Genomic DNA, 26,339 nt, shown 5'->3' with positions numbered 1-26,339 from the left:
CACACACACACACACACACACACACCATTATATGGTAGATAAGATATAAATACTGAAAAGCAAAGTGTAAATGCTCAGTCTAGATTTAATGAGGGCCAGCAAAGTGAACTGGGAATAAAATCAAAATATACAATCAGAGGTGGTATCCCCACGACTAGATCATAGTATCATGGGAGAGAGGTTAGTTAAGAATAGGTTGGTAGGAAAAATAGTTATTGTCAACAGTTCAGTGTCTTATTCACAAAGACCAGCAAACCAATGCCAACAATATTTCAGACAGATTTTCACTCTGCAGCGGAATGTGCGCCGATATGAAACTTCCTGGCAGATTAAAACTGTCTGCCAGACCGAGACTCGAACTCGGGACCTTTGCCTTGCGTGGGCAAGTGCTCTACCAACTGAGCTACCCGGGCACGAGTCAAGCCCCGTCCTCACAGCTTTACTTTTGCCAGTACCTTGGCTCCTACCCTCCAAACTTTACAGAAGCTCTCCTGCAAACCTTGCAGAACTAGCACTCCTGAAAGAAAGGATATTGCGGAGACACGGCCTAGCGACAGCCTTGGGGAGGTTTCCAGAATGAGAGCCGTGCTTGGGTAGCTCAGTTGGTGGAGCACTTGCCCACGAAAGACGAAGGTCCCGAGTTCGAGTCTCGGTCCGGCACAGAGTTTTAATCTGCCAGGAAGTTTCAATAATTCAGACAATGTCATGCCCAGAAAATTTAGTGATGGGGAGAATATGAGTGCACTGAATGTGTAAACTGTCAGATGAGATAAATGTCTATTACTTTAGATGTATTTTAATGGTCTAGTAGAGGTCACTCATGCACACACATTTATGAGACCATTTTTGGTGCTTGTCAGGAATGAGAGAGGAGAAAGAACCCAGTAATTTGCTATAAAGTTTCTGTTAGTCGCAAGAAATATACTCGGCAATCACCAAACAGAAGCAAACGCCAGCAGAGCCTCAGCTTGCCAGGGTGTGGACCACCTTGGTTGCCCCACTGCTGTAACAGCCAGTCTCGGTAACCACAGACATGTTGACAATGTGTGTCTGTCTGAGCAGCAGATTTGCAGTGCCATGAGCTCCCAGAGTCCACAATTACATGCATTCCTATCTCTGTCTTTCCCTACAGTTTGTAACCTCAGCAACCACCTATAGTTCCACAGCGGTTATTCCCTGATGCCTTCAAATATAACTTACTCTGATGACCCTTGTACTTGTCACAGTTTTCTTCATATCACACTATCCTCACCTATTCTGCAGAGATGTTCGATAGTTCTTCTGTTATGAGTTCACCTAGTTTAAACATCCATCAATAGCACCGCATTTACAATTCTCAGATTCCCCTCTTGTTTTTCCATAATCCATGATTAATTTTTATGCAGTACTGTGCTCCAAGCATACATTCAGGTATGTCTAACACAAATTAAGGCCTATCTGTGATATTAGTAACTTTGTTTTGCGAGGAATCTCCTGTTATTCCATGCTACATTACTCCTTACAACAACCGTGCTTTGACCCTCAGTGTAAATTAGCATCACGTGTACCAGAGTCCCTACAAGTGGTCTACTGTGTGGTCCTTAATTCTGTTAACTTTGCCACCAATGTTATTTCTGCCACACCCCAATACTTTCCTCTTTCTTCCATTCATTAATCCTGATTTGGCACTCATTCAACTGTTTATTACATTCACCAATTCTGGTGATTCAGTCTGACTTTCAGTGAACACAGAAATATCACCAGTGAATTTTATAAATGATATCCTTTTCACCTTCAGTTTTAATTAAATTGCTACAAGTTTCTTCAGTTCCACCAATGTTTCTTCAGTGTTCATCTGAACATTTGTGGAGATTACCTGCATCCTTATCTTTAACCGTCTTTAATTCAGAATACCAATTCTTGTTGATTATTGTACATATTCTGTTACCTGCTGTTCCATATATCTTATATGTACCTTTTAAAAAAATTTCATGCACTTTCACTGTTTCATGCTGTCAAATGTCATGTAAAGATCTGCAAATCCAATAAAGATCTCTTGATTTTTCTTGAACATCCCTTCCACTATCCCTTGATCCTTTACTCCAAATTCAGTTTTCTCAAACAGATTGTCACCTTTGTCTTCCATTCTTCTGCATGTTGTTGTTATTTTTTCAATAAGTTCTATTCATGAGCTGTTTAGCTACTGCACTTACAGGCGCTTGGTTGCTGCTGTAGTGCCTGGATGGTGTTTCTCTGGCAGTCTGTTGTTATGACTCCTGTCTCATGGATTACACAGACAAATGTGAATACTCACGTGATTGCCATTTATTATCACATCATCTAGAGCCTCAAAGAAGTTAAAATTCCTATTCCATTCCTGTGTACTTCAGTATCCTATTATTTACACACTGAATTCTCATAACAATTCTCTTAAAATTTAGTTCACAAACTGGTCCGAGCATGGGGGTCACAACCCGGACCACACGCCACTGTTAAGCACTAATGAAGGACTGGATCTCTTACTTAGATTGCACATAATTCATTAAAGTCAATCCAACGCATTTATTTCAAATACATAAATGAAGTTACATTTGAATCTGTCTGACATTAAACAGCAATAATAAAAAAAAAATTTCAATATCAGCTGATTTAGTGCGTGAAGTGCGAGTTAAGCCAATAACCAGGTAAACAAAATTTGAATCTGTCTGGTATCAAACGGGAATAAAATACTTTTTTTTATATGTTTAAACTACAGGATTAAGGAATTCCAAATCTTTCCCCTTACTAGGCGGAGGCTGAGCCAGAAACACAGAATGCCCCAAAATCTCAGTTTTGCTGTGAAATCTTACAGGACACTCGAAAGCAGTAACAGACAATGGGTCGGCGCCCACAAATAACATAGGCCAAAAGTCAGGCCTGGAGCACATCCCACGAGAACTTGTTCACACTATGCTCACCACAAACTGTACACATTCCGACCAAACATCTGCTTGCGGTGGCTCCCAGAAGGATGAAGCAACAAACAGCCCCACACCGTGCTTCTCACACAAGCACCTCAATTTGTACAAACATCTAGGCCAACTCCGGACTCCCCTCTCACTGCGAGGCTCGGCACAATTTATACAAAATGCCTTCCAGGCAACCAGTAACCGCCGCAGGAGTTTCACTATTCACAAACAGCCCCAGCGTAACAGACATCACACATGTGCTTACGCCCGAGTTACAACTCAGCCAGTCTCACCGGCCGCCCCAAACCGACTGCCTCTCGCCGTCTCGCGCGCCCCAGCCGAAAACGCAAAGATGCTCATGCCCGGGGACGCACCAAAGATAAGCCGATTGCTGATGATCGACCAGCGATCTGGCTCAGTCATTATCATAACTGAATTGTGATCTGAGTGCACATCAGTTCCTGGATACACCTTACAATTCAATACCTGACTCCAGAGTGTGTGTCTGGTTGTGATGTACTCCAGCTGGAAATGTCTTTACCAGCTAAAGCTCTGCCTCCCTCCTTAAGAGCTGAAAATGCTGAGATACCGAAGCAAACGCACAAATGTCACAGAACACAGGGCATAGCCTTGCAGCAAGTCAGCCATCCACATGTGGTGGAATGGTGCAGGAGGGCTCCTCCAAAGGGAGTGCTTGTAATGGTACCACCGACCACCGTAAATGGCAGTCAGTGATTGCATTAAACCTCTCTCAGGAATTTTTGAGAAAGTTGTGACCGTGAGATAACCTAATGGGAAGAGAACAAACAGACTGGGATTCGTTTCCGAAACACCCCAGCAGAGTATAACCAACACCAAACATTTGAGTGAGGAACAGATGTTCTCCAGCACAAAAGCAAGTCTTATTAATTAAATATTAGTTAGGTATTAAAATTAGTCACCAGTCAAACAATGTAATAAAGCAGAAGGCAGTGCTAAGGCTAACCTAATTTCCCTTGACACACACACACAAAACTCTTTCTTTATATCTGTTCACATTACAACAGAGTAACGTAGCCTTGCAGATAAATGTAGTACTAATTTGGAAGTCAAACAAATGGCCAATGAGATAGCGAACAGTAGCATATCCCCACAACAACATGTACCTTGAATCAGGGCTTAATTTCGGTCAGAACACGTTCTGGCACCTCCCAGAAACTCCCTTTCTTCTAATTCTCCCTTTTTTCCCTTTTTTACAGTACAGCACTGGAGATTTGAAATAGTATTAAATCAAAACGTAACTATAATTTAACGCTGCACCAGAACAAGTGAACATGACAATGGGTTGCCAACGTGATGTGATGGGCAGGAGGTACTGTGTGTGTGTGTGTGTGTGTGTGTGTGTGTGTGTGTGTCAGATAAGTGTAGTATCATTCCAAAGTTGTGATTGGTACATATCGCCTTTTGTTTACAACTGCCAACAACCTCAGCGATGTAGTAGCAAGGCAACGTCTCATGTGTGTCAATGAGAAATAAATAATGTAAGCCGTGTTTGAATGTGAATGTCTTTATAATTTGCTTTCATGAAATCATTTCATTCCATGTTGCAATTTATGTCACAGCTAAAAATCAAATGTGCGTATGGAACAGACATGACTAAAAGTGGGCAGTCTTTCGATCCGATGCGTACCTTTGTCCACGGCACTCTTGACCATTGTCTTTATCTGCCCGCACCCTTGTTAGAACATGGTTGACTCTATACAGAAGAGAAGAGCTCGCACAGGGGGCAAATTTGAACTCCCAATGCAGAACGGACATGTATATGTTTGACCCACAAGTCTGTCTGTCTGTCTGTCTGCCCCAACATAGTTCTCAAACGAAAGTTCCAATTTTAAAGCCGTTTTTTTACTTGACAGCTGGTTTAATCAGGACGGTTCTTAGATATATTTTTGAAAGTCTGTTCAGCCATTTAAATGTCATGAGCTACATGAAGTAAAAATGTTTTCCGCCAGCATGCTCTCTTGAAATACATTACGTAGTCCATAAGAATTACATCACGTTATGTAGTGCCAAACTGTAGAGCTCAAAAAGATGTACCTAAATAAAAGATTAAGGTTGAAGAATAATGACGATTTTTGTCTTTTGAAATTACCTGTTTCAGCACCCACAAAGTGTGAGTGTGACTCAACTGTGAAAGACAAACATATGCTCTTGCTGACTTTTCGTGGTTCTTTTTGAGGTCTACAATTCATTAAAAAATTAAATGATTTTCTCTAATAGTTTATGTAGCGTACTGTAAGAGAGCACGAAGGCAGCCCACTTTTTGCGACTTGACTTACAATAATAGCCACAGCTTATTTCTTGTGCTACCTAAAGTAGCGAAATATATACTAATAGATAGTAAATGAATATGTCTGTGAGTTAAAGAAAGAAACATGTAAATCCCATAAGTGGTTCTCACATTACAATTGCCTATCTGTATGTCTGTCTGTGAATTCAGTCTTTGTAGTCCACAATTAGTCATCCAGGTTGCTATCAACAGTGAATGCATCTGAAAGCTACGATGCTGTTAAGAATTACATGAAGGCCATTCACCTGAAATTCTAGTCTAAAAACATATCGATCACGTACGGAGAAAATGAGATTTTTCGAATGTGTGAAAGATTTAAGATTAATAGCCCTCTGAAGTAATGAAGGACTTCAGGGAGTACAAACGGGGTCTGAAACCAGTACTAAGCGGAGAAATGCCAACTGTTCTTGTACAGCCACCAATGTTCAAAAATTTTGTATCAATAATAAACAGCATTGCAGTGTCGATTGCCAAGTGTGAACGTGGCATTTCTGCAATGAACTTAATTATGACACCACTGAGATCGTCACTCTACATCAGCACTGTTTGTAGTTCATCACGCATCAGACTTCTGGGACCACCTGTAGCTAGATATGAAAATGGGCATCTAGGATGGTGAAGGGATATCATTCTGCACTTGCTACACAGTCAAAAGCACGAAGTGATAAAGTGTATAATGAGGATAATTCTGTATTATGGAAATGTTTTCCTTAATCCAGCTCCATTGATTGTGTTTAAAATAATTTCACAATGCTTACTTTTTCTTCCTTTATTTGAGCCACTGAGTATGAATTAGTTAAAACTATGAGTTCAGTTAATAATACATCCGAAAAAGGTACTTTTTATCAATAAATACACAATGTATATTCTGTATAAACTGACTGCTCATATGCCACTGACTTTTGTCAGGATAACAGATGTTTGTCATTTTAAGTTAATACGCTATGTTGAAAGTGTAATAAAATTTAAAGGAACATATTTAAACAAAGTTGTATACCCTTGGGTCAAAGATATATACTGCATGTTGACAGGACTTGTTATTTTATGAGTGAAGGGAAATTAAATTCATATTTCAACTACAAAACTGTCGCTGGCCGCGGTGGTCTAGCGGTTCTAGGCGCTCAGTCCGAAACCGCACGACTGCTACGGTCACAGGTTCGAATCCTGCCTCAGGCATGGATGTGTGTGATGTCCTTAGGTTAGTTAGGTTTAAGTAGTTCTAAGTTCTAGGGGACTGATGACCACAGATGTTAAGTCCCATAGTGCTCAGAGCCATTTGAACAAAACTGTAATTTCAAAATTAACGCTCGGTACAATTTATTATTAATGTGATATTCTTGATTTGGAATTATTTGTAATTTTATCATAAATGAGTTAACAGATCAATACTCAATCTGACCGATTCAGTTTATTGGTCATTAGAGGTTTAATTGTTGAACGGCAAATCGAGCTAAAAATCTACTGAGATGTGGGATTCTTGAAGTTATGAACTGCTGCTTGAAACAGTATAACATCTTCGTGCAGCTTGCTGAAGTAAAATTCTTTAAATAATGGTTTAATGTACAAACTAATTTTTTTATATACACAGTATGTTATTGGAAATGAAAAAGTAATTTTAACAGAGCTATAGTGGAACTCAAGAAGCTTTGACATTTTTGTAAAATATTCGCCAAAGATGGATGATTGTTATAAGTGCAACTTTGACTGATATGGTCGACTTCACTGTGAAGCTGATTTTAATATAAGTGCATGTTTATTGTAGTAATACACTCCTGGAAATTGAAATAAGAACACCGTGAATTCATTGTCCCAGGAAGGGGAAACTTTATTGACCCATTCCTGGGGTCAGATACATCACATGATCACACTGACAGAACCACAGGCACATAGACACAGGCAACAGAGCATGCACAATGTCGGCACTAGTACAGTGTATATCCACCTTTCGCGGCAATGCAGGCTGCTATTCTCCCATGGAGACGATCGTAGAGATGCTGGATGTAGTCCTGTGGAACGGCTTGCCGTGCCATTTCCACCTGGCACCTCAGTTGGACCAGCATTCGTGCTGGACGTGCAGACCGCGTGAGACGACGCTTCATCCAGTCCCAAACATGCTCAATGGGGGACAGATCCGGAGATCTTGCTGGCCAGGGTAGTTGACTTACACCTTCTAGAGCATGTTGGGTGGCACGGGATACATGCGGACGTGCATTGTCCTGTTGGAACAGCAAGTTCCCTTGCCGGTCTAGGAATGGTAGAACGATGGGTTCGATGACGATTTGGATGTACTGTGCACTATTCAGTGTCCCCTCGACGATCACCAGTGGTGTACGGCCAGTGTAGGAGATCGCTCCCCACACCATGATGCCGGGTGTTGGCCCTGTGTGCCTCGGTCGTATGCAGTCCTGATTGTGGCGCTCACCTGCACGGCGCCAAACGCGCATACGACCATCATTGGCACCAAGGCAGAAGCGACTCTCATTGCTGAAGACGACACGTCTCCATTGGTCCCTCCATTCACGCCTGTCGCGACACCACTGGAGGCGGGCTGCACGATGTTGGGGCGTGAGCGGAAGACGGCCTAACGGTGTGCGGGACCGTAGCCCAGCTTCATGGAGACGGTTGCGAATGGTCCTCGCCAATACCCCAGGAGCAACAGTGTCCCTAATTTGCTGGGAAGTGGCGGTGCGGTCCCCTGCGGCACTGCATAGGATCCTACGGTCTTGGCGTGCATCAGTGCGTCGCTGCGGTCCGGTCCCAGGTCGACGGGCACGTGCACCTTCCGCCGACCACTGGCGACAACATCGATGTACTGTGGAGACCTCACGCCCCACGTATTGAGCAATTCGGCGGTACGTCCACCCGGCCTCCCGCATGCCCACTATACGCCCTCGCTCGAAGTCCGTCAACTGCACATACGGTTCACGTCCACGCTGTCGCGGCATGCTACCAGTGTTAAAGACTGCGATGGAGCTTCGTATGCCACGGCAAACTGGCTGACAATGACGGCGGCGGTGCACAAATGCTGCGCAGCTAGCGCCATTCGACGGCCAACACCGCGGTTCCTGGTGTGTCCGCTGTGCCGTGCGTGTGATCATTGCTTGTACAGCCCTCTCGCTGTGTCCGGAGCAAGTATGGTGGGTCTGACACAACGGTGTCAATGTGATCTTTTTTCCATTTCCAGGAGTGTAATTCTCTCCCAATGCCAAATGCATTGATTGCTTTTCCTACAAGATGTATTCTACATGTAAAACGTTTTTCGGTCAGATTGCAGCAAATGTTTTAACATTTATAATAACAGGTCCCTTTTGATTGTTTGTGGTTTAATAAATAAATATTCAGTTTGCAGCAGCTACTCATGAAATATGTTTCTCTCAGTTAATACAGTATGGGCTTATGGAAAATGAACAAATCTGTCATCTCTATGATGAGTTTATCATTGCCCACGGAAAGCAAAGGTCCCAAGTTCGAGTCTCGGTCTGGCACACAGTTTTAATCTGCCAGGAAGTTTCATATCAGCGCACACTCTGCCGCAGAGCGGAAATCTCATTCTAGGAACAATTGTGGTTTTCAGTTCAATTTTTACACATAGTCTCATGTTAATTAAATGGTAAAGACCTTTCTCTTTGGCTAGTAACATAGGAACTACTTAATTATTTTACAATAGTAAAAGTAATCTTAGATATTTTTTAGACTATTAGTTACATTTTACATTCAGAAGGGAATTTATTTATTACCTGTATAAATAAAACTTCTGATTTCTTTTTTACTCACTATCATGAAAGTTTCAAATGACAAAATCTGACTGAAGAACATTACGTATAGTCTTTCCTCATGGCAGTGTAACATGTGGGGAGGAGACGAGAGGAGAGAAGGAAGATTACGGCAGACTCAGGGTGAGGAGGGGGAACGTTTTAACTTTATCTTGCATTGTCATCAACTCAGATGCGACGCAACAATCAGCTGCTATGGTACAAAATGCTCACGGAATTAACGTTTCATGAAGACGTGGGAAATCTGAATTGTACTAGACCCAGATCGAGCAGGAATATCTTCATCGTCATTAACTGCTAAATGCCTTATTGATAAATACTGAACACACGTTCGTAGAGCAGCTACAAAGAAACTGTTTGAACGTTGTGGCTGGCAGCATTTGAAAACATGATGTCGTGAGTATGACTTGGTGCCAATACGTGTGAAGCAGAACTATGGAGCAAAGTGACACTGGTACGGCAGATGGTGGAACCTTGTGGTGCTATGTTTTTGATTATAAGATAGTATGGTTTAAAAACCTGAATTTCAGAACTGTATTTAAGAAAGAATTTCTCATTGTAAGTCTTATCACAAGTCTCTCTCCGTGGCCAGTGGGGGGAGTGGTAGAAGGGGGCGCCTTGCGGCACCTAAAAGTTTAAAAGTTAAGCCCTGCCTTGAATGAACTACATGCAGCAGTTAATAGAACCAGTCACCAACACACATGATACTAATAGCAATACTGAACAGGGCAGAGCATGAAGTGATTGATTTAAATCAGGAGGTCTATTATTATCATACCATATAACATCATTGCTAGTACATGGTCTCTATACCTCTACGTTACCCAGCTTGTATTAAAGTAGCTAATGCAGTAAATATTTCTTTATTGGGCACAGTTTGAAGCAATTAAACAGAATGCAAATCTAACTACACTGGCTGTGGAGGTACCTTTGCTTTGCTTCATTAACTAACTAGTTTAGCACATGATTGCCTCAAAGTCTCATGGTTTGACGAGCCATGATCATTAACAAATCTTCACAAGTGTGTATGGAAAATGGTGACTATTCTCATCAATAATTATTCATTAAGTGAAGCACAACAGACTATAACTCTTCAAATAACAAATTTGCTTTGAAAATTAGTCTTTTAACCCTCTCAAAATATAGTTGGCTGGGCAAATGCCAACACCATTAAATTCAAGTTCAAACACCTTCTCATGGAATGAACAGTAATAAAACTTTGTAATTCTGATCAAAGTGCATAAATGCAACAATTAATAATCTTTTTCACTTCTAATCAGTATTATTATTATTATTATTCTTTTAACTAACAACTTTACTATTTTTGGACAGCTTTTACGTAAGGCAAAGTATTTAAGAAAAGTAATGCAGATCGATTTAAAAATGCACTGGAAGTGGTGTATTTCTCAAATTATTAAACTGAACTTGAAACACAATAACTCCACACATTAGAAAGCAATCACAACTATTTTTACGGCTGCTTAATAGTCTTTTCATAATAAATTAGCACACTCGGAATTAAATTCACTAGGATAGGATTCTCAAGGTTTGTGATTTGGGATAATTACAGGTGTAATATAGAGCGTTTAGCAACACCACGATTGTTATTAATATCAACCAAATTTCACAAATACCTGGTCCATTTACAGAGTGCCAAATATAAACATTTTGGTGGAAGGCTGGTGGCACTGGTGGCTGTTAACATGGCGGCGATGTAGTTATGGCAGTACTGTTGGCCTCGCCCTGTTATAGATCTTCTGAATTATATTTTTGCAGGGCCGAAAACCGTGCCATTATACATGGTATCACCAAATGCAGCATACGAGGTCCATAAATAACGCTCTTAGCTCCTCTGCCTCAAAACTGCAAGAGTATGAACTACAATGTTCCGCTACTGCTAGCGAGATGTTAACCACAGCATTGGTCAGGCCTCATTCCTTACCCGTTGCAAAGGACACATTTCAGCTTGTGCTAACCACTCCTTTTCCATTCCGCCAGGCTACTTCTGTAGCTGTAGGGCTTCCCCACACCCTTTACATTCAACCCTGCATTCCCTAACAATGGACCAAGTCATTTACAGTACATTATATAACAATCATTCCAGTAGTTATTTACATTCATAAGCGTAAATTGAACATTGTTCAAAAAGTTCACATAACTGAAATATGTATACATTGTCTAAGAATTTCCGTGACAGGTAAAACACTCTACATATGACAGATACAGCACTCTACATACGCAACTCTACAAATAGAAATATCAATACAAAGTAGGTCAAAAATGGATGTTACATATGCCCCATGGTTCACTGAAGATTCCTGCTACGCAAACATCAATAACACCTTAATGGTACCAAGCAGTCGAAAATAATAATCACTTCATCCAGAGCTGAGCATGAAAAGAATACATTGCAAAACACATTAAAACACTATACACTCTATACACGTAATTACCAAAACAAGACATAAGCAACATGATTCAATTATGTACACCTGTCACATCTGACTCTCATTTTGTGAAACAGTAAGTTGAGTAGTAAGCAAAATTTATCTGTATTGCCAAGAATATTGAGTAGCATTTTGTAAGCATTAAGAAATGTAGGTATACACATAAAAGTATACCCCCTACAAATATCACAAGCAATTTGACATTGTACATGCAACACATCCTATAGCATGATTTTGAATTTACAAAGGAGGAAATATCAATGCTGATTCTAATAATAGTAGTCCATTCTTTGATATTTACATAAACAAACATATTTAAACTGAACCTACCATTCTTTTCTTACTGCCTTTATTTGAAACACAGTCCCTCTTTGAAAACTGTAGCAAAACACATACAACACTAACAGATATGAAAATAAAATAATTTTGCTACCTGCAATAGCATCTTGCACTGCATTTCACAACATTAACAAATTACATATCACATTAATCAATTGGCTGCCCATTTTGGGTTTTGGCAGTCTATTACAGTCAGTTTTTTTGCCCCACTTTGGCAAGTCTTCTATGCTGCCCATTCTGTATTTAAGGCATTCCACATTTCTTTTCAATTTGGCAACATTTGCTTGTAGCCCTTTCAGTACAGGGTTTCACATATTTTACAACAGCTTTTAGAATCTGAAACTTCTAAGATAGTAACAGCAATTTTACATAGGTAACAAGATTTTTATAAGAACATAAATTACAGTTAAAAACAGTATAGTAGCTTCATAAGATACATTATTTCATCTACAGCATAATATACATTTTTAGTCTGGTATGATTTCTTCATTTATTTATTCCTAGGTACATACAGTTTGAGATCCAATACAATATGGATATCAAGGAGCTTCTTCGACTCTGGGTAGATTAAATAGTAGGCATTGTTGTGAGGTGTGTCTTGTACTGTGAATGGCCCATTATATATACATAAATTTAAAAATTTCGTGGTTAAGTTCACTTGATTATTCATGGGTCTTCAGAACATAGTCTCCAATTTTGAACATGGCAAACTTCAGGTTGCTATTGTGCCTTTTAGATCTCGTTTTGGCTTTGTTTTTTCTTTTACCAATTCTTTCTTCTGGGCTAATCCCAAATCTGTAAACGGTGGGAACTCTAGTTTTTCCTCATTTAAACATTTGCTCTTAGTATTGAGCAGAATTTCCCCAGGTGTGAACTCAGTAAACCCATGAGGCAAGGTCTTCACTAAACTCTCAAATTCACATACAAATCTGCCCTACGCTAAGTGGTTATGGTGACAATAGGTCCTACATAACCATCCTATTTCCCTCGCATACCGCTCAACAGGGTTGCTGCCTGGATGGTAGGCCAAAATATATTTAGTTTCTACACAATTCTGCTCCATTCCATCTTTCTAGGTTTTGTAATTAAATTGGGGCCATTATTGGGCAGTACTGCACTGGGTTTTCCAATGGTTCTCAAATACTGAATGATCCTATTGAATACTGACATTGCTGTCACCTTTTTCAGGAGATACAATTTTATAAATTTAGATAATACTTCCAAAACCACTAAAATACATTTACAATTACCAGAAGTTGTGGGGAGGGGTCCATACAGGTCCACAGACAGTAAATCGATGGTATCTTTAGGTAATGTGTTCTGCATTGGGCCTTGACTAGTTCTATTGGTTGCCTTAGCTATCTGGCAGGTGTCACAAGACCTAATACGTTCAGTTACCTTTCGACTCGTACTATTGGCAATCACTATAACACTAGCCAATTTATCTAGACACTTCTTTGGCCCAATGCTAGTGAAAATAATCTGACATCTGTATCAAATTGGGTAGGCCAACACACCATCCATTCTTCAGTAATGAAGCCTTTCCTCTTATACAAGATACTTTTAAAATTCAAAATTTACTTATACAGATTTCCAATTTGGTTGCTCATTTTGATGATATCGCATGGTTTTGCAAATCTGTTCAAATTAATTTTTGCCAACTTCATGTAATTAATTTGGAAAGTTCCATTTCCATTGCATTCCTTGGGTACTTCATCAGTACCATTGGGACAATTCATTACCACATAATTTTTTGTACCCTTCACATAGCAGATTTCATAATTAAATTGTTGCAGGTATAAAGGCCATTGGGTGAGCCTGCCATTTAGAAGGCAACAACCTGTAAGGAATGTTTGAGCTTTGTGGTCAATGTGTGATGATCGTAAAACCCCACCAATCTATAAATTTCTTTAGGTCCCATAATATGGCCAAGGCTACCTCCTCTGATATGGTATGGTTCCTTTTGTTTCCTGTCAATGCCCTGCTGGCAAAAGCTATAGTTCTATGTGCTAAATTTCCTGTACCTTTTATCTCCTGGAAAATTTCAATACCAATCCCATAGGTGCTACTGTCAGTATTCATATTGAAAGTCTCTGACAGTACTGGGTGATGTAAGACATTATCATGTCAAAGTTTAATCTTTAAAGATTCACAATCCTGCCGACTCATCTGTCCAAACAAAAGCACTAAATCTTTTTATAGATTGTTCAAGTGTGGATTGTTGAAGGGTTTCTCCTTCACAAATTTTCTGTAAAATCCACACCAAACCAACCTAAAAAGGCTTACAACTGTTTCCTATTTTTTGGTGTGGGAAATTTTTCTAAGGCACGTAGCTTTCTCCAGGTCCTTATTAATGCCGGTAGTAGTAATTATATGGCTCAAGAATTTAATTTCTAATTTTACACGTTTACATTGCTATAATTTTAAAGTGATGCCTCCTGCTTGAAGAGCAACAGTTTGGAGCTTTTTTGCCAGTTTTCATTGGAGATAAATAAATCATGTACATAAATAGTTAACCTGGAACTCAACTCCTCCCCTAACACAAAGTCCAGAGCTCTAATAAACACTGCCAGAGAGGTATTCAGTCCAAATGGAACTACTTTGTATCGATACCATTTCCCGGTAAACAGGATTGCTTTATATTCATGTGATTCTAGACTTAATGGGATTTGCCTTATAGCCAGCAGTCATGTCGAAGCTGGTTAAATACCTCATTATGAAAATTTTGCCACATTTTGTCCAGATTTTCAGGCCTGTGCACCTCTCTTTTTACTTTGTCTAGAGTTAGCACAACAATGGCCACATGTACTCCTCCATCCTTGTTGACAATGATAAGTGGACTGATATATTCGCTGTTACTGTGTTATATCACTCCTCATTCCATAATCTTATCTGTTTCATTCTGCACGGCCTGTTTCTTAGAAAAAGGTTCCGAATAAAGTTCCACAAAGAATGGATCATGATCCAGAGTTGCAATACAGTATCCAAAATTTTGAGCCAGTCCGCGTTAACCGAAAATGATCTACTGTCGCTTTGTAAGATAGTAATAAATTCTGCTTCCTCAGGGCTGGCCAGAAATTCTGCACGCGTGCGGTGCTCCTGCACACGTGCAACTTCCGGGTCACAGCGTGCATGCCGCAGCCGTCAGCATTCATGTAGTGCACGTTTCTATGCACAGATGTCGCTTTATCCACTTGCTGGGGTAGTCTGTACCAGCGCATTCTAGTGCTCTTTCCACAGCTTGCAAGCCAACCATGGGAAGGTATTTTGTGTATTAAAACATTTAAAATACTGTCACAATCTACTCATTGAGACGTCTACTTTTATGTTACCAGTTTAACCCAGTAAGAAAAGTAATACAGTTAACAACCGTGGGTTTTTATTAAGGCAGCTTGACTGACGGCTCGCAAACACGCGTAACATTTTTGATGTAGTATTTAAGAAAGAGAGCAGTTAGTGACTTCCAGCGAACCTTATTCATGATTTCAAATAACATTGAACTAATGCAAGGTTTCCTATAACTAATTCTCGGTGCCCTCAGTTACACCCACATAATTTCTGTCTCACTGACCTCTGAACAGAGTGACAACCGCAGACGTCTCAATCACCTGTTATTTCAATACTATTACCAGTTCTGTCTAAAATCTGCATAATAACCGACAATTAGATGAAGGTTATTGTTTATCGACTTCAGCTGAGCGTAGCCCTTCACACATTAAAAAAACCCTAAATGTAAGTATACATTCGAACAATCGGTTTAATGAGCAATTTTTCTGATAATGTACGATGGAGCAGAATGATGCAATTATGCACAGTTAGTAAACAATTTTTAATTATGAAAGGAATAAATCCAAACACGTTTATCACTGGTCATGAGGAATGACATAGTTAATATCTGGCATAAAAGATCAGCTCATTGACGAACGTAAGCAGTTGTGAAGATTTTCATCACTTATGCTTTATAGAGACCTTGATTTATTCATCACCCAGAAAAATCTTTCACAGACATATGTCAACCCGAACATGGACATAAGTCTAGCGGTATCTTTGTGCAGGCGTGGAAATTCTTGTTGTGAAAAATTTTCATAGAATTCTTTTGAACTTCGCACTGCAAGGAACTTGTCCTTTAGTCTTGTATTGCAGTGTAGGTCGATCAGTTCCATCTGTAGAACATTCGGAGCATCTTCAACTGACGACGAGAACGGTCGGGCAAAGAGGCGAATGGCAGGAGGCAAACTCGTATCATCTGCAAATTGTGCTCGAAATTGTTCCTTAATTTTTACAATTATTGATATGTATTCTTGAAATGTACCAGTCCAAGAGTCGGGAAATGTGCAGTGTTTTCTGTCATTAGCTGGCGCTCCCAAAGTGCAAGCTTCCTTTCAAAGGCATTTACTTTTTCCAACATGTCAGAAATTAAATTATTTTCACCTTGCAAACTGACGTTCAGGCTGTTCATGTGAGACGTAATGTCCACAAGAAGTGCAAGGTCTGATATCCAACAAGGGTCTTCCAACGTAGGTTCACTTTTCCCTTCTCATGTAAGAATGTTACTATGACCAAACGTAAATCAAAAAATATTTTCAGCATTTTACCTCAACTGATCCAGCGTACTTCAGTATAGTAAGCTATGTTGCCGTACTCTGCTCCTAATTCCTCCAAGAACCGTCAAAACTGGTGATGCTTATGCCCATGTGTCTTCAGGTAGTTTACAGTATGCCCAACAATTTGCATGACGTTTGCTAACGTTACTGATTTTGCACAAAGCGCCTCTCGATGCAGAATGCAGTGAATTCCATACGTCTCACTTGTGCGCCCTAGCTTTTGGCTCCATGTGTGGTCACTGAGACTCACCGATTCCAATCCATAGCGACACCATCAATAGCTTGCTTGACAGCTTGGAGTAAGTCCGCACCTGTAGTAGTCCCTTTCAAAGATACTAAGTCCAAAACGTCCTCTTTCACAAAGTGCGTTATCGACACCTCGTATGTATATCACAACTTGGGCTGTATCTGTAAGATCTGTTGCTTCATCGAGCGCAACAGAGAAAGCAACAAAGTCTTTTGCCTTATTTACTAGCTGCCTGTGCAGATCGCCGGCCATAGCACTGATACGTCTTGTCACTGTTTGTTTGGATAGACTGATTTCTTGAAACCTGCTAACGTTTGTGGGACACTGTTGAGTACACTACACTCGTCTTTGTGATACGTATTGTAGTGTCTTTCAATTGAAAACTTACGCTGGCTGCCTATTATTCGGTGGCACAGCAAACACTTGAGTTTTCACCAATGACTACAAAAAAGAATTGCAGTACCCAGTCATTTTTAAACAACTGAGAACATAGATCTACATCTACATCTACATACACACTCCGCAATCTACCATACGGTGCATGGCGGAGGGTACCTTGTACCACAACTAGCATCTGCTCTCCCTGTTCCACTCCCAAACAGAACGAGGGAAAAATGACTGCCTATATGCCTCTGTACGAGCCCTAATCTCTCTTATCTTTGTGGTCTTTCCGCGAAATATAAGTTGGCGGCAGTAAAATTGTACTGCAGTCAGTCTCAAATGCTGGTTCTCTAAATTTCCTCAGTAGCGATTCACGAAAAGAAGGCCTCCTTTCCTCTAGAGACTCCCATCCGTGTTCCTGAAGCATTTCCGTAACACTCGCGTGATGATCAAACCTACCAGTAACAAATCTAGCAGCTCGCCTCTGAATTGCTTCTATGTCCTCCCTCAATCCAACCTGTTAGGGATCCCAAACGCTCGAGCAGTACTCGAGAATAGGTCGCACCAGCGTTCTATAAGTGGTCTACTTTACAGATGAACCACATCTTCCCAAAATTCTACCAATCAACCATAGACGACCATCCGCCTTCCCCACAACTGCCATTACATGCTTGTCCCACTTCATATCACTCTGCAATGTTACCCCCAAAATATTTAATCGACGTGACTATCTCAAGCGCTACGTTACTAATGGAGTATTCAAACATTACAGGATTCTTTTTCCTATTCATCTGCATTAATTTACATTCATCTATATTTAGAGTTAGCTGCCATTCTTTACACCAATCACAAATCCTGTCCAAGTCATCTTGTATCCTCCTACAGTCACTCAACGACGACACTTTCCCGTACGCCACAGCATCATCAGCAAACAGCCGCACATTGCTATCCACCCTATCCAAAAGATCATTTATGTAGACAGAAAACAGTGGACCCACCACACTTCCCTGGGGCACTCCAGATGATACCCTCGCCTCCGATGAACACTCACCATTGAGGGCAACGTACTGGGTTCTATTATTTAAGAAGTCTTCAAGCCACTCACATACTTGGGAACCAATCCCATATCCTCATACCTTAGTTAGGAGTCTGCAGTGGGGCACCGAGACAAACGCTTTCCCAAAGTCAAGGAATATGGCATCCGTCTGATACCCTTCATCCATGGTTCGCAAGATTTCATGTGAAAAAAGCACAAGTTCCATTTTGCAGGAGCGGTGCTTTCTAAAGCCATGCTGATTCATGGAGAGCAACTTCTCTGTCTCAATGAATTTCATTATATTCGAACTGAGAATATGTTCATGAATCCTGCAATAAACTGACGGTCAGGATATTGGTCTACAATTTTGAGGATCTGTCCTACCCTTTTTATATACGGGCGACACCTGCGCTTTTTTCCAGTCGCCCGGGACTTTGTTGGGCAAGAGATTTGCGATAAAAGCAAGCTAAGTAAGGAGCCAATGAAGTAGAGTACTCTCTGTAGAACCGAATTGGAATCCCATCAGGACCTGGCAATTTATTTATTTTCAACCCATTCAGCTGCTTCACAACCCCAGGGATGTCTATCACTATGCCCTCCATATGGGAATCTGTATGAGGCTCAAACGGTGGTATGTTTGTACGATTATCTTGCGTGAAAGATTTCTCAAATGCTAAATTTAAAATTTCAGCTTTCGTTTTGCTGTCTTCAGTTGTCAGGCCAGACTGATCAGTGAGTAACTGGATGGAAGCCTACGACACACTTACCGATTTTACATAAGACCAGAATTTCCTTGGGTTTTTAGCAAGATCTTTTGCTAAGGTATGACGGTGGTAGTGGTTGAATGCTTCGCGCACCACTCTTTTTACAGCAGCATGAATCTCTACTAACTTTTGCCTGTCCTGATTCTCCAAATTGCGCTGTTAAACCACAGTGGGTCTTTTCCGTCCGTAACCAACATTTTTGGCACATACTTGTCCAATGCGTGTTTTATAATGTGTTTAAAATTTGCCCGTAATACTTCCACGTCCATCACACCAGAAGTCAATGAAGTTGATTCATTTACTAAGTGGGATGCTAACAACTGCTTATCTGCTCTTTCTAGTAAGAATACTCTGCTAGCCTTCTTCACCGAGTTTTTAACTTTCGTAACCATAGTCGTAATGACAACATCATGATCACTAATCCCTGTCTCAACACTGACACCATAGATAAGGTCTGGTCTGTTCGTGGCTACCAGATCTAAAATATTTCCATTACGCATTGGCTGTCGATGTAGCTGCTCAAGACAGTTTTCGGATAATGTGTTCAAAAGTAATTCACACGACGGCTTGTCTGTGCCATCTGTAACGAATCCACAGACATCCCAATCTATTCTACGTAGGTTGAAGTCGCCTCCGACTAATATTGCATGATCCGGGTACTTCTGCGATACAGAATGTAGACTCCCTTCGAATGATTGTAGAACTGTGACGGTGGAACCTGGTGGCCAGTAATAACAGCCCACAATTAACTTTATTTTCCCTAGCCCTGTTACACGTGTCCAAATAACTTCACAATCACACTCTACTTCGACCTCAGTAGACACAATATTTTTGTCAACTGCAATGAAGACACCACCACCTCCTACGGTGTCTTATCTGTCTGTCTGATACACGTTCCAACCCTCACTAAATATTTCAGAACTTCCTATCTCAGGGTTCAGCCAGGTCTCAGTTCCGAGAATAATTTGCATGCCACACGCTTCCTGGTGGGCAGTAAACTTTATTCCGAACACACTGGAAATTTACTGCTAATATCTTGATAGCTGAAGTGTCTTTACACTGAGCGTGTCCTGATGTCTCTGCCTGCACGTCAACTGGTGAGTGTTCATCAGGACACCTCGCACTACTGCCTAGCCTAAAAAAAACCCATGTGCATGCCACAAGTACTCTGCTACCCGAGTAGCCACTTCCTTTGTGTAGTGTACCCCTGACCTATCTAGGGGCGTCCCACAATTTCCCACCCAGTAGCGCAAGTCTAGAAATCTGCAGCCGAGACCGTCACAGAGCGGACGAAGTCTCTGGTTGAGACCCTCCACTCGGCTCCAAACCAAAGGACCCCGATCTACTCTGGGAACGATGCTGCAAATAGAGAGCTCTGCTTGCATCCCGCGCGCGAGGCCAGCGGTCTTCACCAAATCCGCCAGCCGCCCGTACGAACCGAGGATCGTCTCGGAACCCGAGCGACAGGCGTCATTGGTGCTGAAGTGAGCAACTACTTGCAGACGACTGCACCCCGTACACTCGTTAGCCGCAGGCAAGGCCGCCTCCACATCTCGGGTGATGCTCCCCGGCAGACAGACAGAGTGCACGTTGGAATTCTTTCCAGCCTTGTACGCTACTCCCCTAAGGGGCTCCTTCACCCGCCTAACGTTGGAGCTCCCAATAACCAGCAAGCCTTTGCCCCCGTGTGCCTGCTCGGGCCCTGCTGAAGGAGCGGCCACCTGCCCACTGACAGGACGAACGGGCGAGGCCAGCTGGCCAGCCTCCACATTGACCCTCCGCCTCGAGCGACGCGAATGCGTTGCAGTCCGCCACTCACCCTGAGGTGAGTCATTTGTTTTTTCACAGTACCTGCCATTTCTCAGTACTTCTGTCAAGGTTTCGGACACCAGGGGTAAACGGGACTGGGTGTGTTGCGGTCTTGCTTGTACCACATAAACAGGGAAGTGGAGCCACCGCCGTTCATTTAGGACACATGTCTAATAACAGATGTCACTGTCGTTTGCTGTCGCACATGTGCGCACATGATCAGCACTTCCGCATGTCTGCACACTCATTTCCACTTTGACCTTTTTAATACATGACACATGGTCGTGTGACTGTTTTCATTTCTGAAGAAGTCCTAAGTACGATACATGTGAACGTGATGCTTTCAGTTTATCTTGTTCTCATCGTGAAAGCTGGTTAGTCCAAAGACTGTGTTTATGTATACATTTTCTGGGAATTACCTTTCATTTTGAGTAAAGAGGTCCACGTGACAGTTTTCGATTATGCTCCGGTAGCGCCGAAAATAAGCTGTTGCGATCCCGCAGTTGCTATACTCAAATTCTTATGTTTCATGCTGTCCATCCACCCTACACTTAGACTTTTTTTCCCGCGCCCTTTATAATGTTGTTGGATGGCAAACCTCGCTCCACCAGTACTGCTTAAATTATTCATTTCTTAGGTACGTTATGCATTATCACTGAATGACCGCCAACCCGGGCGTCCTCCTATATTCCGCCAAGCGTCATCAGCTCGTGGTCTTGCCATAGTGTTCTCGGCTCCCGCGCTCGGAGTCCCGGGTTTGATTTTTCGGCGAGGCCAGGGATTTTCTCTGCCTCGAGACGATGTTGTGTGTCCATCATCATGTCATCATCATTGGCGTCAACTGAAAAGGATTTGCAATACGGCGGCCGAACTCCCACGCGTGGGGCCTCTCGCCCCACAATGCCAAATGATCATTTCATTTCATTCCCCCATGTCACTAGAATGCCAGCACACTATCTACAAAATCACGAAACCAGCACCATACTTGAATAGTGACACATTACTGATTGTGAGCACATTCAGCCATTAATCACAAATTCACGTGGTAGTAATGCAGAAGCCGAGTTGACTTTTCCGTTAATTCCCCGTGTAATGCAGCCCACAGACCTTTTTCGCTACCTCAGCGAATGATTGTTGCCGCTAGCGCCGAGGAAAGTTGGAATTTTAAACTCTCCCGCAAGGACCAAAAAACTCGTAAAGTTAGCACATACTCACAGCAGTGCGTAGGGCGAAGTTCGAACATAATGTAAGAGGTAGGACTGGCAGCTTGCATTACCAAATACAATTTTTTCTTCTGTTTGACACAGTTCCACTCAAAGATTTTGATTTGTGGGGACAATTTCTACGTAACACTGCCCATCTCAAACACGTGCCTGCAAACAATTTATAGCTGTTAATGTGATCTTCACAAAATTGTTCATTCCAGAAAAAATTACACGTTTCCCATTAGTGTAATTAACATTGGACTCTGTCGTTGGAAATGCTAATGTACAAAGCAATTAGGGCACGCGTATATAATAGCAGTAACTGGTATTTTTATATTTGTACAGATTAGTAACGGTTATTCAGGTTCCAGTAACGTTACTAAGACAACTGGTGTAAGTTTCATCTAAACGTACTTGTTGTACAATATACTGAATACGACATTGCAGAGCCCGTGTTATTCCGAATCACAGTGCGAAGTTCCGCTGCATATGCGTCTCCAATGGAACAGGCACTACGGCGGCTACAGCGTGTACTCGTACATCTGTACAGGTGAGACATTTTACCTGTCTGCGAATAAATACGATATTGCGACCGGTCGCGATAAGCGGGAAACACGGCTTCGAGTCCCGGTCCGACACAAACTTTCACTGTCGTCATTCCACTGTACATCTGACGGTTGTCCGTATTCGCGACTGCGGAAGCGTTTCTCGTATTTCATAGCACCTGTAGTCGCCGCTTTGCCTGTTCCTTCGGAGGTGCACAGGAACTTTGCACCGTAATTCGGAATTCCACAGGCACTGCAATAACGCAAATAAATTCAATGTTAGTCTGTATCCGTAAAGATAAGATTGTCGCAGTAACTCTGTCATTGACGCAAACTTCCGATTACCCTTCCAGGAAAAAAAGTCAAATGTAAATAAAACGCATCGAAAGAAGCAGAGCAATGGGCAGTTCCGTTGAGTTTTTAGTACTCAAAGCGACATCAGTGAACCCCTGTACCGTAGATCGTATCTCTGCGTAGCAACGTAAACAGAGATCGCAGTTTGGTTCGCACTGCTAAATACACTCCTGGAAATTGAAATAAGAACACCGTGAATTCATTGTCCCAGGAAGGGGAAACTTTATTGACACATTCCTGGGGTCAGATACATCACATGATCACACTGACAGAACCACAGGCACATAGACACAGGCAACAGAGCATGCACAATGTCGGCACTAGTACACTGTATATCCACCTTTCGCAGCAATGCAGGCTGCTATTCTCCCATGGAGACGATCGTAGAGATGCTGGATGTAGTCCTGTGGAACGGCTTGCCATGCCATTTCCACCTGGCGCCTCAGTTGGACCAGCGTTCGTGCTGGACGTGAAGACCACGTGAGACGATGCTTCATACAGTCCCAAACATGCTCAATGGGGGACAGATCCGGAGATCTTGCTGGCCAGGGTAGTTGATGTACACCTTCTAGAGCACGTTGGGTGGCACGGGATACATGCGGACGTGCATTGTCCTGTTGGAACAGCAAGTTCCCTTGCCGGTCTAGGAATGGTAGAACGATGGGTTCGATGACGGTTTGGATGTACCGTGCACTATTCAGTGTCCCCTCGACGATCACCAGTGGTGTACGGCCAGTGTAGGAGATCGCTCCCCACACCATGATGCCGGGTGTTGGCCCTTTGTGCCTCGGTCGTATGCAGTCCTGATTGTGGCGCTCACCTGCACGGCGCCAAACACGCATATGACCATCATTGGCACCAAGGCAGAAGCGACTCTCATCGCTGAAGACGACACGTCTCCATTCGTCCCTCCATTCACGCCTGTCGCGACACCACTGGAGGCGGGCTGCACGATGTTGGGGCGTGAGCGGAAGACGGCCTAACGGTGTGCGGGACTGTAGCCCAGCTTCATAGAGACGGTTGCGAATGGTCCTCGCCGATACCCCAGGAGCAACAGTGTCCCTAATTTGCTGGGAAGTGGCGGTGCGGTCCCCTACGGCACTGCGTAGGATCCTACGGTCTTGGCGTGCATCCGGTGTCGCTGCGGTCCGGTCTCAGGTCGACGGACGCGTGCACCTTCCGCCGACCACTGGCGACAACATCGATGTACTGTGGAGACCTCACGCCCCACGTGTTGGGCAATTCGGCGGTACGTCCACCCGGCCTCCCGCATGCCCACTATACGCCCTCGCTCAAAGTCAGTCAACTGCACATACGGTTCACGTCCACGCTGTCGCGGCATGCTACCAGTGTTAAAGACTGCGATGGAGCTCCGTATGCCACGGCAAACTGGCTGACACTGACGGCGGCGGTGCACAAATGCTGCGCAGCTAGCGCCATTTGACGGCTAACACCACGGTTCCTGGTGTGTCCGCTGTGCCGTGCGTGTGATCATTGCTTGTACAGCCCTCTCGCAGTGTCCGGAGCAAGTATGGTGGGTCTGACACACCGGTGTCAATGTGTTCTTTTTTCCATTTCCAGGAGTGTAATTTAAAAATATATTTGTATTACGGACAGTTGTACTTTGGGTGGTGTCCATTATCGTTCATAGCCTTTCGACAAGCAATTACACAAAAGTTTCGTTTGTATGGGACCAGAATAGCGGCTTTTGCGGCCGTCCTGACCGTGCGCGCTGTGGCGTTTCTGTTTGGGTTTTATGACTTTACGTTCTGTCTCTGCGTTACAGTGTTGTGTAAAATTGATCTGGTGATGCAGCATTTTAGTTTCCTTGTTTTCGCGAGCTGTTAACTGCTGACATGGCAGCCATGTTTCCCAGAAAGCGTACCCCAAGATTTGGATTTGGCAAAGCAGCCCGTAATCTCATGACTGGATCGTTGACGTTATTGGCGTTACTTCAGATCAGATGCACACTGCTTATTATAACTTGGAGCAATACTGCTTTTTTGTGAAGCTGCTTTTCTCGTTGGCGCTGGAACGGATTTTGCAGGAATTTGAAGGAATAGCTGAATTCCGCCATCGCGATAATTTGGTGAGTAGAGAATTACCATTTCAAATGCTGATGTTGATTATAAACAAGTCAGAGAATTTAATTTGCCCCCTGAGGTAGAAAACTGCTACTTAAAAGACGTATTATCTAAATATGGTGACATCAGGCAAATTTGTAATGAACGATGGTCAAGCCAGCATAGATTTGTTCTGTCGATATGCATGTCAAACAGAACATTCCATCTCATATTTTGGTTTGTGGCTACAAAGCGCACGTTATATACAATGGACAGACTTTGACTTCTCACATATGAAAGTGGGCATCTCTGGCAAAACTGTCCAAAAAAAGTGTTTGTATTGCAGAATAATTTACAATTGGCTGATCTTGTGACCGAAAATCAATGACGGGTGGTGAAGTTTCCAGCATTACGGGAAATGTGGACGACGGGCCACAAAATACTCTTGAAGCATTTCCACCTTTACTCAGGAAAGACACTGTAGACAATCCGGCTGGAAAAAGTAGTATAGCCACTAACAAGAGACGTCGAACTTGTAGCGGCAGTAGCACAGATGAAGAAGATATCAGCCTGTCGCTGAAAGCTGTAGGTGACATTCAGAAAACAGTACTGGGAACTACTGTTTCAGACAATATTGTCAGCATAGATTCAAACTCTTGAGTCAAGTGCATCAGTAAACAAATCGAATCCGCCACCATCACCCGAACAGGTCAAAGTGACACTACAGCCCCATTCTGTAACGCTGGACGTGCCAGTAGATGGCAATGCGCTCGTCTCGGTGACGCCACAGCCCCGTGCTGCAGTACCCGTACGTCAACCAACGCAGACGGATTCACTCGCAGATGCAACTGAAACCAAACGTGACGAGGTAGCGAGTGATTGTCAACAACAGGCGACGTCACAGCCCAAATCCCAAGACGAAGAAGCGGAGTTTTACAGCAATAACACACAAACAGCAAACGAAAGTGATCATAGAAAGGACGGGGCGTTGGAAGAACGTTTGCAAACTGCGTCTGCGCCGCCTTTGGCAGACGAGACGAGATGGTGGCACACGACTGCCCCTCAGATCCACCGACACCGCCCTCAGTGGAAAACTGCTCAGGGGGTGGGCGGAGCAGACATTCGGTGAAGGCCAGACTCAATGCAAATCGCAAGAAAAGTAAAAAGAAAGGTTCTAAAGCAAACCGGGATGGTGGTCTCCAGTCAGATTCTCAGGAAGTATCCGGCATGGAGTGGCATCAAATGATAGACTAGCGGGGAAAAAAGGTCACTCCCCTATGTTAGTCATATACGATTACCACTTTAAACATTAATAGGATACAGTCGGATGTTAAAATAGCTGCTCTGAAACAGTTTCTGTATGGGTCAGCGACGGATATTTCTCTCCTACAGGAAGTGGTATTCGCGCAATTAAATTTCTCCAATTACGTCGATTTTTACAGTATTTCCACTGAAACGAGTGTTGCACGGCCATTTTAGTTAGAGAGGGCATCCCCGTACATAACGTTGATAAATT

General features: G+C 42.7%; 1 protein-coding gene and 1 non-coding gene across 2 annotated transcripts in view; one reads left to right on the top strand and one right to left on the bottom strand.

The window, feature by feature from the left end:
- LOC126108207 (ankyrin-3-like) overlaps nt 1-26,339 on the top strand; it is a 413,426-nt gene that overhangs the window by 164,529 nt on the left and 222,558 nt on the right. The gene's annotated exons all lie outside the window — the stretch shown is intronic.
- On the bottom strand, nt 340-414 carry Trnaa-cgc (transfer RNA alanine (anticodon CGC)). Its single transcript has one exon. It is a non-coding gene; the product is annotated as a tRNA-Ala (tRNA).

This window comes from Schistocerca cancellata, chromosome 11 (assembly GCF_023864275.1).
Source record: "Schistocerca cancellata isolate TAMUIC-IGC-003103 chromosome 11, iqSchCanc2.1, whole genome shotgun sequence".
NCBI lineage: Eukaryota > Metazoa > Arthropoda > Insecta > Orthoptera > Acrididae > Schistocerca > Schistocerca cancellata.
The sequence above is the reverse complement of the archived record's forward strand: the minus strand, read 5'-3'. Positions and strand labels throughout refer to the sequence as shown.